The sequence below is a fragment of the Oreochromis aureus genome, linkage group 14 (assembly GCF_013358895.1).
Source record: "Oreochromis aureus strain Israel breed Guangdong linkage group 14, ZZ_aureus, whole genome shotgun sequence".
NCBI classification, from domain to species: Eukaryota; Metazoa; Chordata; class Actinopteri; order Cichliformes; family Cichlidae; genus Oreochromis; species Oreochromis aureus.
Genome location: NC_052955.1, coordinates 29,465,669 through 29,480,857, shown reverse-complemented (window position 1 = coordinate 29,480,857; position 15,189 = coordinate 29,465,669). Strand labels below are relative to the sequence as shown.

Here is a 15,189-nt window from a genome sequence, read left to right as displayed (position 1 = left end):
CCAAGGTAGCTACCTGAGCAAAAGGTGTCGCTTGCTGCAAAAGACGTTCCCCTAAAGTCACTGTTATACAAACTCTCCTCCAGGTACATTCGCCCATACAAGGTTGACTCCATCATCAGCCCCACGGCAGTAAAACTGAAATTACCATCCTCCCTACGCATCCACCCAAGCTTTCACACGTCTCAAATTAAACCTGTGCATTCCAGCTCTCTCTGCCCTCCGTCCGAACCCCTTGCCACCCACCATGCTCGTCGATGGTTATCTGGCCTACACAATTCGGAGGATCTTGGATGTGCACCAGTGCGGTCGTGGTGGTCAGTTTTAGGTAGACTGGGAAGGGTACCGCACCTCCGGCCCTTGTGTCAATGGGGAGACGGCATACAGAACCTCTTAATGAATTTAGGAGAGATAATGTCCATTGGGCAGGAAAAACTGTGCGTTTGTGAAACAATGTCAATGAGATCTGTCGAGAAAATTTGTTTAAACTCAGAGAACAGAAACAATCAAGGGACTTGGGCCAGTTGAAGACGTACAGACTTTTTAAGCTGTCACTGGAATACATGGCAGGGAAAACAGATTGAGCAAGATTAAGGAATCTGCTGATGGTGTCAAACAAAAACCTTGGATTGAATGTATTACAATTAACCAAAACAGCAAATAAGATGTAGTATTTTTTATGAGTTGGTTAAATATGGTTAGTAAGACTTCATATCGTGTCATTATCCTCCTTCATAATTGTGTTTAATGTCTTACTTTTGGTTGCATCCTGTCAGTCCCTGTGATGAACTGAGCGTGACCTCCTCCTTCCTTGGCCATCCCATTGATGAGAGCAGAGCTGGCCCCTTCCCCAATCCCAAAAGAGAAACACCTGCAATACAACAGTTTTCACAGAGGACATGTTGGACATTCTGGGAATTATGTAGATGTACTTGTGTGTTTGTGGTTTCACCTGTGAGAACCTGAATTCTTCTTCACCAGATCGATCACTTCTTTGGTGTTCCCCACCTCTCCATCAGTAAAGACAAACAGCTAGAGAGGAGAGTTGGCACATAAGGACATAACATCAGACTCACAAACACACAGCTTGTTCTGAGAGCTGAGTTAGGTTTCAGAAATAGTAACTGGGCTGTTTCTTTTTAGTGCTTTTCTACTCTGCTTGAGCACTCAAATCTCCTTATACAACATGTCTCATTCACCTATTCAAATAAAATGGGTGAATACAGGCCCTTTTTTCTATGCGTTTCTATAAAGCATTTACACACACATACTCACTCTACATCATGCACATTGGGGATCAAGAAGACATTGCCATGCAGCCAGGAATCGAACCACAAATGTTCTTATGAGCAGATTATCTGCTGCACAACCTGAGCCATAACCACCCTAGGAAAGTGTCCCACTGTATGAGTTACCTGTCTGGGCTGATTTTGAATGCAGGGCTGGCTGTAAATATGTTTGAGGGGCTGCAGGATCTCTGTTCCACCAAGATTAGCCTCCATCTGCTCAACTTTCTTCAGAGCCTCCTCCATGGTCTGCTGGCTGTACTCCACACTCTTACTGCCATCACATAAACACATGCAACAAAACAGCCATTCAGATATTTTAACAAAGACAGCGGGGACTTTCCTTGTTCTGACAGATATTAGGGAGAGACTCACGGGAAGATGTGTTCATATCTGGACCCGAAACTGTAAATGTTAAAATAGCAGCCCATTGGTAAGCTCTTCAACAGGAGCAGCAGAGTGTCCTTCAGGGAAGAAGGAAAAGATGGTGAGGCCACTGTGTGAGAGGAACGCTGTGATAGAATTATGACTTTAAGAACAAATGAAGATACCTTGGCACTGCGGATGCGAGTATTACTCATACTTCCAGATCGATCCAATAAGAACACAAACTCTCCACATGAAACCATTGAAGACATCACAGACTGGGGGAACTCAGGGTACAGACTCACCATCACCACTGGATCACCCATCAGAGAGCCTGAAAAATGAGAGACAGAAAAAACTTAAAACAACATCGACTTTCAGTGTTTATTCAAACATATTGAACTCCTGAGTTCATGAGTAAAGATTAATTAATCTTTCTTTGCAAATTAACAACTTCACTCATTTTCACTCACCCGGCTCAGCAGAGGCCTGTCCTGCTTCCACCACAGCAGTGGGCTGGTGGGCGTCTTTGTAATAAATCAGCAGTTCAACATCTCTGTCAAACTTGTGTCCTGCAGCCAGCTTGACCTGCACACCACAAACACATTCATATTTATTCCTCAGTAATAAGTAACAACCACACACAGCAGACACATCAGCACTCTACCTACCGTGGCCTGGGTTTGATCAGTGTTGAGGTACTGCAGAGGGTCCAGGGAACAGTTGGACTCTACTTTAGAGATCGGACGAGGAGAGGACACTCGGGCAGAAAAAGACAGACTGTAGGGCACCAGAGAGGCTGGAACAGAAGTCACCTGGACACCTGGACCTTTACTACCTGTACACAACATCAGGTTAGAAATGCTGTAAACAATAAGGCTGCTCACAAGAAAAAACTAATTTCAGTGAAATTAGGTTAAAAAAAAAAAATATATATATATATATGGTAAATGGCCTGCATTTGTATAGCGCTTTACTTAGTCCCTAAGGACCCCAAAGCGCTTTACACTACATTCAGTCATTCACCCATTCACGCACACATTCACACACTGGCGATGGCAAGCTACAATGTAGCCACAGCTGCCCTGGGGCGCACTGACAGAGGCGAGGCTGCCGGACACTGGCGCCACCGGGCCCTCTGACCACCACCAGTAGGCAAACATGGGGTTAGTATCTTGCCCAAGGATATTTGGCATGTAGCCAGGAGGCAGCCTGGGATCGAACCACCGACCTTCTGATTGGTGGCAGACCTGCTCTACCACCTGAGCTACAGCCACCCCATATAAAAAAGTATTTTAAGAGCAAAGATTCTGTAGAGATCCGACAGTATTTTACATCTGTTCTATAAAATAACAATAAAGACACTTTGTTTCACTTAATATCCGCATGTCTTTCTTAATCTGTGGACAGTAGAATTATATTAGTTTAAAGTTCAGAGCTGTTCAGGAATAAATAGATCATCAGAGTACAAGTGATAGAGAACCATACATCTGTGTGAGCAGCTTTACAACTTAACAATCCAGCTGTGCTCTTTATGTTGTGCAAATGTTCCACATACTTGATTAATTTTAATAGACAGCACCGCAAACTGGGACATACACAATCTGATTTTTTAACAGTTGTGACAAAATGAGAAAATCCCCATAACAATTTTACATACCGGTATTTACATTTCACTTACAACATATCAAGCTGACAAAAAATCTGAACAGTTACCGTCTGTAGTTACTCAACACATCTGCCTCTGGTTTCTTACAAAGTTTATCATATGACACAAATATACGTATCACTTTTTCTTCCAGAAAATGAAGTTGGATCTTGACTTCATTTTCTGCCATATATTATGTTCTGTCAGTGTTTTGAATGTTTGTTAAAGACCTAATATGGTTTCACTGTTTCTGGTCCAAGTATTGTGAAGTTGTCCTACCCTGAGGTTGGTATCGAGGGTTGAGCACAGCAGGCAGACAGAACCTCAGACCATCATCAGCCTGCACAGCCAGCTCAGTGACGTACTCCAACCTGATGGGCGCGCTCTCCTGGAGGCAGACTGCCCACACTCAGAGAGAATATATCTGGACTCTCATCACTCTCCTCCAATAGGAAGGCCTGCTGACCGGAGCTCAGAGCATCATCATACTCCTCACGAGCCTGAAGCACAGGTGACACATGTCAGTGACATTCACTGTGTTTATTTTGAAGCTCACTTATAATCAGGTTATATTTACTGTCCAGCTCACCTCCTGTTTCTCCTTCACCTCAGCTACAATCTGTGTCTGTCCAATCTGAGCACTGAAATGACAGACAGCAGCATCTCCAGGCAGAGGGAAGACAAAAACAGCCTCTAATGGTTTGTCCTCCTTGTTCTCATAGTTCAGAGTGGAGACCACTGTAGCCACATGGTCCCTCACCTCCAGCTCCACCTCAATGCTTTTCAGAGGAACTGAAGGACAAACAAAATTAGAATAAATACATAAACCATACAGATGTTTTGCAAATGGTTGATTCACAGATTGTGTCTTGTGTTACATTTCAGCCACACAAAAGTCAACCATTAACAAGCTGGTACTTAAACCTGACTGTTCAATAGTATCACAATGTTTATCTATTTTTATTGAATTATTTAATTTTTGTTTGTTTTTTTATCCATCAATTTTCTTCTTTGCTTTTCTACTACAAGGATATACTCTGCATGACTCATAGCCATATGCAGCAGCAGCCCACTGCACTGGATGCATATGGTCAACTTCACGGAGTGAGCTTGGTGCCATGCGTATCTCTTCACCAGTCTGTGTGGGAGATGCAGACGTTTTTATTATTTATACTTTGGTCAGTAGAAGATGAAAATCACCATGAACCTCAATGCAATTCTCATGTTGATAGTTGAGTACAGCCTCAGTCAGGGTGAAACAATTATATATTATTATTTGTTACTACAACTGATTAAAGTCTTTACATTTGAATGTTACATGAATGAAAAGAGTCTGCAGAGAAAACTTTATTTCCTGTCAGTACCTGGTTCCCTCTGGAGAGTTAGCAGACCATAGCTGTTCACCATCGTACCTGTGAAACAAAAACATAGTGATATTAATATTCAAAACAAGAAATTGCTCTACTTTGTATATATATATATATATATATATATATATATATATATATACACACATTTCTGCATTTAAGGCAATGTTTCCTTAAAACAAAAACTTAATATGACATTTAAAGGGTTGTTTCTGTTGTTTTTAGTTTTTTAACAAATGAAACAAAAACATTGCAATTTCTAAAGTGGAAACCAATGAGCAGTTCGCTTTGAAAGCCATGTATTGTCTTTCTTTTGAATATTTATTATTGCTCATTAATAAGACAAAAGTATTTCTTATCCGAACACTCCATGGAACAACTGATAGATTAATGATCTATAGCTGCAGTCCTAGTTGAATTTGAGCATAACTGTCCTTTAACTTCTCAGGATTGAAGTTCAGTGAATCATGAATGAAGAAGCACATCACCAGCAAAAGTGAAAAGAAATATAAATAAAAAGCTGATTGTGGTCATAAATATTTTGTACTTGTAAAAAGTTAAAGGACCTAGCTTGTATGAGCCTCATGGGATATTTATACAAAGATCCTCCAGCTTCAAACTGTATTACCCTTCAAGGACCTGCAGTTCAAAAAAGCGCCCCTCCGACAGCCAAACCCATCTGTTCTCTGATTAGATAGTTAAATTTGCGATTGACATGACATTGACCAATCAGCTGAAAGGAAAAAAAAAAAACAGGTTCAAACTTGTAACTTTAAACTGAGTTTCACACGTATTTTTTGGCTATGTCCACACACAAATCTTTTTTACGCACACGCAAATTCTTTTTACACATACAAAACTGATTTACAAGTACAAAATATTTATGACCACAATTTGAGCCCATAATCCTGCTCCTGACCAACGCAGTAGAGTGCGTTATATAGAATGCATGCTTAATGTAGCTGTATTATTAAGAAAAAAAATATCCTTGACCCGTTAAATCGTCTAAACGTCACGTTAATGACTCGACACGCGTCTTACTAAGATTGCGTCATCGCGTCTACAAAGAGTCGCATTAATGTGAGGAATCTGCGACTAGAAAAATCAGGATTATGTTTACACGGAGTGAAATGTTGGAAAACGCCACCAGTTGAGATGAGTGACTGTGCACCTGGGCAATAATAACTTTTAGAACCCAAGGCAGTAGTTCTTTTTCACAAAACACAAAACTATTTGAAATTGTTTTGAAACAGTTTTGAAACTTTGTGTTTTTGACTGTGACCCAAAAGCATTTTTTAAAAGGCAATAATGAAAACTGAAATAGAAACCAATGATGAAACATTAGGAATGAACTGACAGGACAAACTCATAAAGAATGGGATGGTTAAAATCCACCTGTGAAATATAAAAATATTGCACTCAAGACACCAAATGAAGAATCGTGCGCCATAGTAGAGTTGGATGTCTCGAGACCACTTTTCCGTGGTCGTGGTCTTGTCTTGTTCTCTGATCACTCGGTCTTGTCTTGTTCTCGCTGGGCGTTTCTCAATATGCGTACTTGTGCGTACTAGCGTTCTCGTGTACTCGTGATACGTCATCAGTCGGAGACCAAGTACTGTTCCAATTCGAAGTACGCATCAAGCCGAGAACGCGAAAAAGTCCCGGATATGTTCTCTCTCCGCCCGTTTTATTGAGCATGCATCGGTGTGGACTTGGCACAGCTAAATATCCCAGAATGCATTTCGTCCAAAACTCAACAGCGGACTCCCGGCACATCGTTTTCAACCCCCCCGCTCGCGGTCGTCTCACTACTGAGGTTAAAGAAACCCCAGCAGCTGTCTATAGTATTGAGTGTCCACTAAAATAAAAATAGAAGCGTTCTAACATCTCACCTGCTTGTTTTTATTAAGGTATGTACACGTATGTACATGTACACTATTTTTATTATTAGAGGTTTCACTACTGAGGTTAACAATGATATATAAGTCACTTAGATCACTTCTAAATGTTAATGTTTGGTTTATTTCAGTGTTTTATTTGTTCCTGAGTAAACCGGTTTGGCTGTGATTAAAGTTAAGCTTCATAACATGTTACTCACAGTTAAATTAAGAGGGGACAGCAGTAGAAACTCCGGACCTGTGACATCATCACGTACGCTGGTGTTCCAATTATACAAATCGCGAGTCCGTGCTCGCGTTCTCGGCCAGTACGTACTCGCCGAGAACGCGAGTACGTACTCGCGTACTTGAGGATTGAGAAACGGCCAGTGTTCGGGAGATTTGGAGTCAACCATCGGCGGAGCGGGGGTGGCTTACTGGGCTTAAGCCCGGGTCATTTTTTCAGAAGCCCGGGGTCTTTTGGAGTGTATTTTGTTTCATAGTTAGATACCCGAATGACAACTGTATAAAACAAAAACTAAACACAATATTCGAAGCACATAGCGCACAGTCGTAAATCCCCCCTAATTTTGGTATGATCCGAGCTCAGGCACTAGGCGACTGAGCACAGCACTTACGCATGTGAGCGAGGGGGGAGAAGCTGCTACCTGGCTGCGAGTTTGCTGTTAGAGAAGCGCAGACATTCAGACAGAGGAGAGCTACCAAAGCAAATCATTCGTACTGTACAAATAATGTAAATATGACGGTGTATCACAAACTGATCACTTGACCCATATTACGTTACTTGCTCTTCGAGTGAATCAACAAATGGCGAAATGAAAAGCCGAACAACAATGCTATTTTTTTTTAGAGAGTCTTAGCTTACATGTGTGTTTATTTCATATTTTCAGTTGTTACCCTCCACGGCTAAACAAAGCACTCTAAATCGGTTTCAGTTATGTACTGATGAACACAACAATGGACATAAGGGGCTTCTTTCAAAGAAAAAACTCAGGTAGATGTTATTTTATATATTATGCTTTGTATGTTGTTCAGTATATTTCTATGCAAAACAAGAGGAATTTCAATACACAGCAGTATATTCACAGTTGAAACCAGATATTTACATACACTTTAGGGAAAAAACTTTTTTTTGTTAAACATGAATTTAGAGTAAACTTGTTTTGTTTTAGATAAATAAATATTGAAATATCTTTTGAATTAGTTAAATGTCAATAAAAAGAGACAGCTGTCTATTTTTGATCACTTTCATCAAATTTAGGAGTACATATACACTAAGTTTATTGTTAATTAATTTTTTCACTTAATACAAGATATATTGGCTTGAAATAAGTGAAAAAATCTGCCAGTGGAATAAGTGAAAAATCTCTAGTTTTTCTCTAGTTTCAAGATTTACTGTCTTGAAACAAGTTCCTTTAGCTTACTAAAATGTTGCCCTGTAGCTGATTGTGTCTTATTTTAAGTGTAATGAGATCATTTTGACTAGAAATAAGACAAATATACTTGGTAAGATTTTGAGATTTTGCAGTGTACTGGGCCAGTACGATGGAAATTTCTTTTGCAGTTCGTCTGAAAAGATGCACTTGCACTTTGGAATCTTTTAAACATCATTAGGCGGGTTGCTGCGCGCCGTCTGTCCCGTCTGCGAGCGCAGAACAAGGGCTCACAAAACAGCAGTTTGGGGATGACGTCACACACATGGGTCCTCTGTGGGACTATAGGGCTTTGGAGTTGACGTCACGCCGCAGTGCATTGTGGGATCGCGGCGCCATGTCAGTAGGCTAGAAGGCAAAACAAGCGCACAGTGTTGGAATCGGGACTGCCAGAAACATGCTCAAAATCAGCGCGAAAGACAAAGGGCTGTATCGCGACCGATTGCGCCCAGACGCCAAGAGACGGTACTTTGAAAAAATTGCGTGCATCGGTAATGTGGACCCGTATGAAATAAGGAAGCGGAGTGGAAACCCAGATGACCTACCGCCTTTGTCCTATCCCGATCTTCGCATATCTTGTCTGTGGAGTCAGCGCATACACAGCGAACCAGTTTAAGAATTATAAATCCCTGGAGGCCGACATCCAATTCACGAATGTCTGGGTGCAAGATTTGTGCATCTTTAAGCCTCCACGCTGCGAGTACGTTGTCGTTAAGACAAAGGTAAGTCGGTTTGAACTTGATAACTTTCTAAACAACTTCCTTGTTACAGTTTTTGATTTGCACGTACAGCCAACCCATCTATATTAGCCTTGGTTCATTACAGACCTTTTATTAAAAGTGTTTTTTGTGTGTTTCAGGTACTGCACTCACAACGACTGAATGAAACTGCACTCCAACCAGTGTGACCTTGTTGTGTGGACACAGAGAGACCTTGCTGTGATACGCATCTTCCCTGATGTGGATTTCTGGGAACCACGTTTAAAGCAAGCGCAAGATTTCTTTCTTAAAGTGTGTCTTCCTGAACTTGTTGTGAAATACTTCTCCAAACAACGTGCTGCTCTAAATAGCCTGCAATGTTTCATTTTGTGGTTCAAGATTGATGCCAGCTGTGTGTTGCCATGTAAATAGTTTGCATTTCATTTTTATGTACTTGCTAAGTACATGTGAACAGATCAAGAATAAAAAAACAAACAAATATACTATTCTTTTCTGTTTTATTGAAACTACTTCACACAAAGTACAATTATTTACAATGAACTACACATGCAACACAACAGCTTTATGAATATTCAACAAGAGCAAGTTTCATTTGGCGCTGGTTTGACAACCATACTGGGGCACATATTCACCAAAACACAGCAAACCTTAACAATCTTATCAAGCAGTGTTGTGTTTATTTCTGCTCTGCCCTGTTCATTGCACACACAATGCTTCGTCTGCCCTTTAGCTTCCGTGATGCTGTCTGTCCGATCGCCACTGTCCACATTTACAGCTGGTACCTCAACCTCCACTTGTCCAACACAACTGCTGTCCACAGCCTCTATGACATTGTGATTTTGTTGTTGTTCTTCTGTCAGATCTTCATCGATTACTTCTGCACGGGGCACACCTTCAGACTCTGCAGCTGCATAAAAGCCTGTAAGATAAAATTAGTGCACATGACAGGTGTGTGATTCATCTGGAAGTTATGTGTGGATTAGTGTACAATGAGAGCAATTTAGTATGTTTTTAGAGGCCCATGTGCAGTGTTGGTGCCCAGTCTGGATTTGTTACATCCATTTCATATGCTGCTTTGCCTGCAATAATGCTAAATCATAAGCTACTCAGTCGACATGATGACATGAGGTGGTTCTGCAGCATCACACATTAGCATGTTTTATCTCATTATCTATGACCTCAGCACATTGAAAAAACACTAAAAGCCTTTTCATAGTGATATGAATTAATTTAGAACTCACCGGAAAGAAGATGCGGAGAGCAAACCAACAAAAAGCTGGGGATTGCACAGAACTCGATCCGCTCGTCTCACCGCTGCAATGCAAGCCTGACGTCTTTGTTTAGTAATATCGGATACATGGGATCCCTCACGTTGCCTCCAGGATGGAAAACGATGAAAAGAGAGCCCATTATCCAGCTTCTTGCCTTCACGATCGTGTGATCAAACGTTGCAACTGATAACACAACACATACGAACCATAGCTGAAGCAGATGGATTCTAAACTTCCTCACAAACAGGCCCCAGGTGGTGAGAGTTGGTAAGCACACCTCCTCACCACTCATCCTAAACACAGGTACGCCACAGGGTTGTGTGCTTAGCCCCCTCCTATATTCCCTGTTCACACACGACTGTGTTGCTAAACATGAGTCCAACATCATCATCAAATTTGCGGATGACACAACCATCATAGGCCTCATCACAGGCAATGATGAGACGGCCTATAGAGAGGAGGTGATGGCACTGTACGAGTGGTGCCTGGAAAATAACCTGACTCTCAACATCAGCAAAACTAGAGAAATGATAGTGGACTACCGGAAACGACCAGTCAGAGAACACCAGCCCATCCACATCAACGGTGTCAAGGTCGAAAGGGTCAGCAGCTTCAAGTTCCTTGGAGTCAACATCACTGAGGACTTCTCCTGGACCCTTCACACAGAAACTGCTATCAGGAAAGCTCGCCAGCGGCTTTACTTCCTGAGGAGGCTGAGGAAGTTTAGCATGAACGCCAACATCACCTCAAATTTTTACAGGTGTGCAATCGAGAGCTTGCTGACGAGCTGCATCACAGTTTGGTACGGAAGCTGCTCTGCCAGCAGCCGTAAATCACTATCGAGGGTGGTGAAGGCAGCAGAGCACATCACTGGCACGAGGCTTCCTGCCATTCAGGACATTTATCTCCAGCGATGCCTCCGTAAAGCACACAGCATCATCAAGGACCACAGCCACCCAGCACATCAGCTGTTCTCCTTGTTACCATCTGGCAGACGTTACAGGAGTCTGTCTGCTCGGACTACAAGACTTAAAAACAGTTTTACCACCAAGCCATACGACACCTCAACCACAACACTTAAACACACACAACACAGCACTCAGAAGCTACCCTGCAGCTTCACAAGTACTCTGTTTAATCTGCACTGGTCACTTCACTTTATTGTTATTGTAATTTATATTTAAAAAGTGCAATACTGTAATTTTCTGCTGCTCATTCCTGTGCAATATCCCATCTGCCCTCCCGTCATATTTCTTTTCAAGATTTTCTTATTTAATCACTAGTGTACATATATTTATATTTATAGATACATATATATTTAGTCATCTTTTTCTCTTTACCATGTCTCTCTAATATTTTGCTCTTTACTATTTTTCTATTTTTTATTTTATTTTATTATATTATATTATATTTTATTATATTTTCTCCTACTGTATCATGCTGCTGAGTGACTGCTGCTCGTCAAACACATTTCATTGCAATGTTGACCCTGTGCTAACTTGCATGACAAATAAAACTGAAACTGAACTGAAGCTGTATCCTGTGTCTAGCCTACTGTCATGGCGGAAGGGGGCGTGGCCCACCTCCCGTGACATCACGCTCCGAAGCCCTGTAGGAAAACCCGGACATTTTTATCAATCTGGAAAATCCCCCCGGACAGAACGTGAAAAGTGGACGTGTCAGGGGAAAAGAGGACAGTTGGTCACCCTAGTATAAAGTCCACACTTTTTCCGTCAATCCTGCTCACATCTCCAATAGTTTTACACGTTGTCATTTACGTGGCTTCACTCCACATCAGCCACGCCGCCTTGAACCGGTGTCGGCACATAAGGACGCTGTCATAGCCTGTCAATGACGTTGAATACCAGCGTATATACGAATGTGAATCGCATCATTGGCTGGAGCAGCCAGTCACCGGTCACTTACTGACTCACACTGCAAAACAGAATGAATTGTTAACGTATTTATTTTAATTTCAATTCAGGTTAGATTTTTTTTGTGTGCAACGCAGATTTTCTGTGCGCAGAGACCGTGCCAGCAGTGCGCGATTGCGCACGCGCGCAGCCTAGAGGGAACATTGGCCATGCGGAAGCCTTCATAGTCAGAAGCTCCTACTTCTCCTTTTCATACTGTATATCTTGAGACCATAAAGCCAGTTTAGAGTCAGAATGGTGGCCCACACTTCACTGTTAGCCTTATTCAACAAATCAAAGACAATCAAATAAAACAGAACACATAAAGATCGTTATCTCATTTTCTACATCTGTGCAAACACAATTAACTTAAAATATAGTCTGAGTATTTTTTGGTGTCTGATAAATACATATCTACATGACACTATGTAACCCTTGTTTCAAACAACATATTGAACATACATAGATGACCGACTTGTGGTCCAACAATAATTTATTGTAAGAAGCAGCAAAACATATTTCTTCACAAATCATATTACTTATTGCCATCCAAAGAAAAATAAAAATTATCATTACAGTTAATTTACATGTTTTATAAAAGAAAACTTTTTTTTTGTAATAAAATGTTTGTCTTTTATCCCAAGTAGGCTTCCTAAAAACTTATTTACCATCTTTTGAATACAGTATAAGTTTTTAATAATTTAAAGTAAACATTATTTGTGTTGTATTTAGACAACAAAAATCATTCAGTCATTCAGTATAAAATAAATGCCACCCCAGAGATGTAATCTCTGCAGCATATACTGGGTTTGCCTTGAGCTTCCTTTACTGGGATGATATGCAAGACATACCCCCTCTGGTATGGAGGGTCAGGAGTGACAAAATGAATAAAATAAATGTGCAATTAAATCATTAATTAAATGTTTAATTAATTAATTAGTTAAATAAAAATATCAATTAATAATTAAATATCCATTCATTTCATTTTAAGGCATTTCAAAAAAATATTTATTCATTTATTTCAAATTTTATTTAATATTCACACATTTAATTAACCTTTTAATGATGTATTTTTTTTATTTTAATTAAAAATTTTATTTTATTTTATTCATTTTGGCAGTCCTGACCCTGCGGCCGTGTTCATTAATTAATTTTAGCTGTCAGCCTCACGCATCAAAGTCGGGGCGGGGTTAATGCTGATCAAGTCAAAACCATTGGTCTGTTCATTGGTCTGGGACTTTGGTCTGGTGGCCATTGTTTTAGTGGGCGTTTCTCAGCACCAAAAACTGACAACTAACTAAACTATACCTTGTTTGTGTGTCACTTTTAATATTTTTAATTAATATATTTAAATATTTTTTTGCTGTGGTTTAATCTCCAAGTATCTGGTCCGTTTGTCAAGATAGTAAAATAAAGTAAAATTTTTATTTATATAGCACCTTTCAAGATAAAAATTACAAAGTGCTTCACAGAAGATAAAACATAAAAATAAAAATCAACCAAAAGCAAGTTTAAAAAGATGAGTTTTTGGTTTTCAGCCTTGTGTGTTGGACAACAAGCAAGCCTGATCACATGACATCAGGGACCTGCTGGGAATGTATGGATGTAAAAGTTCACTGATATATGTTGGTGCTTGTCCATGCAGAGCCCTGAAAGTCAAGGTCAAAACCTTAAAGTGGATTCTGAATTTAATAGAGAGCCAGTGCAGCTGAATCAGCAGGGGTGTGACATGGGAGTACTTGGAGGACTTGGTCAGAAGCTTTGCAGCAGCGTTCTGAACAACTTGCAGATGCTCCAAAGAGGCTTTACATAAACAAGTAAAAAAAGAATTACAATAATCCAGACGAGATGAAACAAATGCATGAATGACAATTTCTAATTGGGAAGGCGATACAAAGGGACTCAGCTTAGCAATGTTTCTCAAGTGATAAAAACAGGAGCGGACCAGAGATTTAACATCCAAAGTCAGGGCTGAGTCAAAAGTTACACCAAGGTTCCTGATAGAAGGTTTGGCAAAAGCAGCAAGTGGAGTCTATTTGCCAAAGTGCTTTGATGATTTTGGTGCTGTTTCCCCAGCCCAGGCAGAGTTGTTAGACACATTCAACACATACAGACTTCAGGATGTTCGACTAATATTTTCATTGTGAATATTAATCATGAGGGTAAACAGGCAAGTCCAGCTGCTGCCTCGGAGCCTTGTATACTATGGAGTGAGGTCAGCATACCGAGGATATCTCTCCATTATCTGGAATCACTGACCCTAACAGTGAGACCAGGATAAACGGTCACTTAAAGCTGGTTATCCCCTCTTTAAGTTAATCCAGGTTTTCCCAGCGGGGTTACATGAAAGTGTTACCAGCATTACCAGCATTGAACTAACCACAACGGTCATTTATGAATCTAATTCATGGGTCATATCGGTGTTCTTCCACAGAAAAAGATCATTATTAGTGCCAACTATTCCAGAGACATGAAAATATATAATATAAAGACCATAAAAATATACCAGTCAAATGCAACACTGTTGTAAAAGAGATGAACGCTTCAGTTTGTTGCAGGTCAAAATGCAACAAATGTGATTTGTGGAACAGTATACTTGGTGTGTGTTCTGCAGCACTTCTCAGCAGCAGATTAGAATCAAACACAACAATATTTATACATTTAATAGATCAAGCATATTCCCATGACAATGGAACGCGCTGTTTGCCCTTCATTTACTGATTTTAGTAAAGGAGGCTTCACACGCCGCCCATATAAAACATATTCCCCCTTCATATCAACACTTGAAACATGCTGTAAATAAAAGACTCAGTAAAAATGTGGCGCTTCCTGCTCATTTTAAATGGAAACGATTAAACCCGCTCCAACAGTTTGAGTTTTTATTCTCTCAGCTGCAGACTCGCTGCTGTTTAAAGGTGTCAGAGTGAATATTAGATATAAAAACAAACATCAAACATTGGCTCAGTCTACGTACACATTTAATATAAGGCCGCAGATATTACAGAGTCTGTGTCTCTGTTTTAAGATCTTATAAATGAAAATTGTTTCCAGCCAACATGAAATGGTAAATAAAGTTTTGTGTATGACTTTATTACTGATGCTCATCAGGGAAACACCCAGGCAATGAGTGATTAAATATTATCATGCACTACTTTTGTTCAGAACCAGTTTTCTGCAGTCAGTCTTCCCGAAAGAGTAACCCCCCGGCAGTTCACAGACTTTTATATGAGAATCTGCATCTAACCAGTCAAAACTGGTGGGGAGAAGCTGCTTGTTTGACCCCGAGCTAAG

General features: G+C 40.4%; 1 pseudogene; it reads right to left on the bottom strand.

Moving 5' to 3' along the window:
* Positions 1–6,467, bottom strand: part of LOC116313897 — a 40,318-nt pseudogene extending 33,851 nt beyond the window's left edge.
* Between the last annotated feature and the right edge of the window lie 8,722 nt (positions 6,468–15,189).